We start from the raw sequence: 6,358 nt of genomic DNA, 5'->3' as shown, positions 1-6,358 counted from the left end.
CTCAACTACATAGTGAGACCCTGTTTAAAAAAAAAAAAAAAAAAATTTGCACAAGACAGTTACCAATCAAGAAAGTTTTATCAATATAAGCTTCGAATGATTTTTTTCACTGTAAAACTTTAGACAAATACAGAATTTTTCTTTGTTCAAGAATTTTAACCTAAAGTTGTTCTTCAGCCATGATGTAGATATCATTTCACAGCATTTTCTCTTGCAAATGATGTTAAAATACCATATTGGTTGCTATAGGGCTTCTCTTACTATTCAAGAAACTCAGAAGCACAATAACCACTTAACAGTTGTAGGGACTTGTTAAACAAAGGACATTTTGACAGTAATGCTAAGTTTCCATAAAATAAAATTAACTTCAATTTTCTGTGAAATGGGTCCAATTCAAAAGAGAGAGTCCGCAGGTCTTCTCACATCCATCCATGGTAATTTTTGTTGCCACAGGAAGTAACAACGGAGAGTGGAATCACACAACTGAGTTGTACATAAACAAACCATGGGAAAGCCAGATGGTGAAGACAGAGGAAGAGGTGTCAGAGGCCTGGCCAATGCACACATTAAACAACTAAACACTGGAATTTTAATTACCGTGTATTGTTCAAGGCTTATACTTTTGTGAGTCCAACAAAGACACCACCACCTCCACAGATGACATGTTGCTGCTTATCTATTTATCTCACTGATGGAGCGCAAGGTCTTTTTTGTGCGTGTGCTGGAGAAGTTAGAAGCAACCACTACAGTGCAGTGTCAGAGGAAGGCAGTCATTGACTGCAGGTCGCTAGAGGCCGTGCTGGGGCTGTTTCCGTTAATGGAGGTAGTCTGGTGTCTAACTCAGCTTTCTGTGCCAAACCTTCTGTAGACGCCGCCCCACTTTCCAGGCTTCTCAGGAGGTTTTCTCGTGATAGCTAGATCCCCACGAGACTCTCAAATCATGCCATTTTGCCTGTGCACATGTTGCTGCTTTTGCCTGGAAAAGTCCTCATCCTCCTGTCTCCTCGGGACAGAAGCACTCAAACTTGACTTCCTCCATAAAAGCTTAGTGCGCTCAGCACAGCCTGTGCACCCCACGTGGTAGCAGGGCTGTCTCTAGGTACGGGTCATATATTGTAGATACGGATGTCAACCTGCGCTCATCTTGCTGTACTTCAGGGCTTCATTTGTTTACGTCTTTCTTTCACTGCACTGTAAGAGAGGCCTTGTGTTCGATTCCTTTTCATGCACTTAGCATACAGCATAGAACCTGGCATATTGGAGGCTCAAATTTAACAATTTGGGACTATAACTGTAAATTAAGCACTCTTTTAATGCATTTTGATGATGTAAGTGTTTTATTAGGGCGCTAAAGTACAACTACTTAGAAAATTCTAAATCTGAAAATTGATTGAGAAATTAAGAAAGTAATTTTTTTTTTGTACCAGGGATTGAACTCAGGACCTCATACTTGCCAGGTAGGTGTTGTGCCACTGAGCTACATCACCAGCAAAAAAGTAATTTTTAAATGCGAAGAACAAATTATATTTAGCGTTATTAGGTGCTTCTTGAAAATTTTCGGAAATGTGAGCAAAATTAAAAAAAAATTAAATAACATTTATATGACATATATTTAAACTCTAGATTTTATCAGAACCTGATATATGTGTGTGTGGGGGGAGTGGGGGTTGTATTTTATATTCTTATCTAAATTCTAAATTCTTTATGAGGAAAGGAGAACACTTTTACTTCTATTTCCAGATAAATAGGCAAAGCAATTGACACGCAATTAATACTCCAGTGTCTAATTGACAGTATACACACACACACACACACACACACACACACTTCATCACCACACACCAGCACCCCACATCTTGAGAATCAACAGGAAGTCTTATGGTATTTTTGGCCAACACACATGTGATTGAGACATTAGCTTTAACTAAATGTCATTTTTTTATAAAGTTAAAGTTAATAAAAAAGAGAGTAGATGTCATCATCTGTGAATGATTTAGGGTCTCCCCAAATTTCTGGCTGCTCAGTGACTACAATTAGAGAATATAACTTCAAGTGTGTTTTCCCACAATGGGTATTACATTCACTCTTATTTTAAATTTTTAGAAATTCTACAGCTGTTACTGTATCCAAAAACTAATGTCTTGTGAACACTCTTGTAGTTGTAGGAATGATTTCAGCTGTGAGAACTTCACCAGAAAACCTGTTTTCTCTATTTGCGCAAGGAAGAGAGTACAAATACAAGAATTTCTCCCATGTAGTACCGACTTCCTCTGTGGCCCCAGAGAAGCCGTTTGAACTCTCTTTTTTAGTTCCCTCAGCTATGAAATGGAACTAATAATCACTAATAATGTATTTCACAAGGTAACTCTGAAGACTGAAGCAGCCATGTTTCAAGGTGGTAAGGCACAAGTATGGAATAGCTGTATAACATGAAACTCCATAAACCAGTGGTCTTCTAGCTGAGTGTGAATGTTTTCTCTTAGATTGGGTTTTCAAATCCCCTCAGTTCATTTAAATACCCAAGTCAAGTGACTTGCAAGCAAGGTGCTTCATTTCTATATCAATAATTCCATTTTTTGACAAATAATTTTTTAGAAAACATTAACATTTGCCATTAATGTAATGTGAATTCTTATCTAGCTGTATTACAACTGTGGATAGGTTGCAAAATTTCTTCGTTCCTGTTTCCTGTCAGGTCCTAAAGCAATATATCTGTGCCCAACTCTTATATGATTGTGGAGTAAAGAGACAATATATGGTAAAATGCTTGAACTCTGTGGTAAAGATGCCAGAGATGATATTCTACAGATGGGAAAACTGAGTCCCAGAGGAGCAAATAGTCTTATTTTAAATCATGTGACAAGTGGACCTCAGGAAAAACACTTGATGAGCTAGATTATAACCAGTTAATTCTGTCTTCTGGCTTTATAAGAAAATATGGATAGAATTTTCTGTTAGAGGAACCACCCTTCCTACTTTCATAGGCAGTTTTTTTTTTTTTTTTACCAGTAATTAGCATTTGCCTCATTCTAAAGATGGAGTGTAGTCTCTGCTGAGTTGTTCCTGCCTGTGGAATGGAACAGGAGGTGGGTACCACTTGTTGCAAAGAAATGAACTAGATTGGAGTATCCAATTGAAGACTTATTATTGGCTGATGAGAACACTGTATATTGCTCATTGCATTGTGACATAGAAATTGCTATCTGGAGAGAGGAGTCAAAAAATACTGATAAATTTCCAGCCCTGTATGATGCAGCATAAATAAAAGGAAAATATAAATTGAGTTGTAATTCCAAAAAAGTCAACACAGCAGTGATGGTATAAACACATGCAGAAAGGCTGCAGGATCCCAAATGTTATTCACTCTGGCTGCTACCCAGTTACCCTTGCTGCTGAAATCAAAGAAATCTGTATTTTTGCGGAGACAAAGTCTTAAAGCAGCAGAATATCTTGACTAATAGTTTTTAAGGATATATTGTCTTCAGTCCGAAATCTACTTAAGAGAGGGTGAGCAGGCTTTGGAAGTAAACAGGTTTTGTAGAATGATGAATTTTCTGTAATACCTAACATATTCTTGGCACTCAATGGCCTTAACATTATTTTTTCAAGTATTAGTTCTACAGTATAAGAGTACAAGAACACAGGATGCCTGGGTAGGGAAGAAAAGAAACTAGAAAAGCTTCTTCATGTCTTCCCCAATGGTCCCATCTCTTAGGGTTTGGACCAAAAAAGTGGGAAAAGCAAAAAATACTAGCTGGCATTTTTGATTGTTTATTCTATCCCAGACCTTCAGCTAAGTACATATGCATTGTCTCATAACACCATAATTCCATGAGGCTTGTATGCTTTCTTTTTTAAGATGAGAAAACAGGGGCTGAGGTAGGTCAGAGAGTAAAATTGTTTTTGTTTGTTTGTTTGTATGTTTGAGACAGGGTTTCACTGTGTAGTTGAGACTGCCCTGGAACTCACTATGTAGCCCAGGTTGGTCTCGAACTAACAGTGATCCTCCTGCCTCAGCCTGCCGAGTGCTGGGATTACAGGCGTGAGCCACCACGCCAGGCTAAAGAGTATAATTGTTAAAAACCTGTGCTCTACAACCCGACTGTTTGGGTGTGAATCCCAGGTCCTCCATTTCTGAGCTATATAGCACTGAGCAAGGGATTTAATCGCTGACCCATGTAATAACAGGGTGTGAAACTGGTACCTATTACCATTGTGATGATTAACTAAAGCAGTGCACACAAAGCATTGAGAAGAGTATCCTATGCTTAGTAAGTATTTAATACATGTTACTGATTTTTTATTACACCCAAGGTTATTACCACAACTATAAACAGTGGTGAAAGAGATCCAAGTATTTCCCTTACCAACATCAGCCTACTGTCTGAGAGAGAGCGAGAGAGAGACAGACAGAGAGAGAATATGACATGTGACTAGGAAAAGCAGAAGTGATGTTACAGATTAATTTCTTGCTGCTGAATGGTAGGAAAGTACCAGAAAGAGAACTGGTTCAGAACTTTGCCCCTGACCCACTCTTACCAACAACAGCTGCATTTAGTTTAATTTTGTTAATTCTGATTGCTGATAGTGACAGCCAAAATAAAATGAAACAGCACAACATCTTGTATTTACTTTTGTGTTGTCTCAATACTATTGTCTGCTAGCAGTATATCTTGCCTACTGATGGTGACCTCTCCTGTGTAGCCATTGTTTCTTGAAAATGAGAGAAAAGAAACATGTTTTTCCTGGTATTCTGTATGAACAAATAGCTTCATAGTGGCGGGTGTGTATGGGGGGATCATCAATTCCATTCAGGATTTTAAAGGAATGAACACTTGTATGTTGAAAGGGGACTGTTTAATGTGATTTCCTGGGCATAACTCTTTGGATTTAGCTTCAGTTTTGATGAAATGTACAGGAAAGCTCTCAACAGCCTCGTGGACACATATCGCTTCCCTCCCAGCCTGTGTTGTCTGCACAAGAAAAGGAGGGTGGATTGTGTTTTCTTAGGCTTGCAGCTGTTAGCTGTTGGGCTTTGGTGGCAGCAAAATCCTAGACTTGCTGCAGGTCTTAGTGATACAGGGGGAAGAGATGTAACTCCCAAACCTGTTAGGTATCCAAAACGTGAGTTTGTGTTCTCTAAAATCAAAGAATGAATTCCAGTAGCAACAGAGGCTAAGAGTAGGGAAAATTTATTGAGAGAAAGAAAGCTTCTATCTATGAGAGCTAGAAGGGGAACCGGAAGATGGGCTGCTCACCCTCCTAACTCCTCAAATGTGTGTCATGGGACAAAGCCACGAGGTGAAGCTGGTTCAAGGTAGAACAACACTGTAGTCAATTAGTAAGATTACAAGTACAGTCACTTAGGTAATATTGATCAAATGGGGATCCAGTGGGGAAACAAGTCACATAGGAAGCATATAAGGAATGAGCAAGGATTTTCGGTGGTAAGGGGTGGGTCAGGGATCTTTCCTGGAAGATCTTGGTCCCCCACCTAGGTGACTGATATCAGTATCAATCACTGCTATTTACCCTACATGGGTGTGGTAGTTTCTCTCCTTTTACGATGCTGGCCTGCAGTGAATGTGTCTTGATTGTCCTCCATGTTGGCTCCTGGAGGGTGGCCCTGTCCAACTGCCTACAAGATACCTAATTAACTCACCTATCTGTAATATTAGGTGGCTTTCAAGTAGAATTTAGAAGTCTCACGTTTATTAAAGGAGTGAGTTGTAAAATTCATGCTACCTATTGAGAATCTATGGCAGCTATTCACACTTTAATTTTAAAGTTTTTAAAAAATAAATGTTTGTGTGACTGTATTAAGAGACTCAAGTTTTAATGGAGGTAATTTTTTTTTTCTTGTGGGTAATTTGAATCAATTTAGTTCTATTGGCAAGCCTTGGCTGAGAGCAGCTCCTCTGATGTTCCAGTAGGGGCTCAGTGTATGGGAATCTGGCTGTGAAAGTGGTAAAGGCAGGCAAGGGGCCTGCCCAGCAATTACTAGGGCCTCTTTGGGCCAGAGGCATCATGGTGTTTTGTGGCAGTCAGAAAACACTTTTCTTTGGACTCACTCCAACAAAGGATTCTTACCTGTTGAGTAGGAAATCTGGATTTAAAGTTGTGTGTTGCTAGAGGGATGCCAATCCAGGCACACTGTGATTGTGACCCATACCAGGCTCACTGTGATGTGACCTTTACTATACCTCAACCACTACAGGGGCTGGAGGGTGGGTAAAGTTTTAATTTTCCAGAAAAGGATGCATTCAAGAATGACCTCCTCATCCACCTTCTTAGTTCAGCAAATGGTTAGTTGTGTCACCTTGTCTTTGTACTTTTTTGCAACAGTAGATTGACTGAA

This window comes from Fukomys damarensis, unplaced genomic scaffold, assembly GCF_012274545.1.
Source record: "Fukomys damarensis isolate Sample0158 unplaced genomic scaffold, DMR_v1.0_HiC HiC_scaffold_15, whole genome shotgun sequence".
NCBI classification, from domain to species: domain Eukaryota; kingdom Metazoa; phylum Chordata; class Mammalia; order Rodentia; family Bathyergidae; genus Fukomys; species Fukomys damarensis.
The sequence above is the reverse complement of the archived record's forward strand: the minus strand, read 5'-3'. Positions refer to the sequence as shown.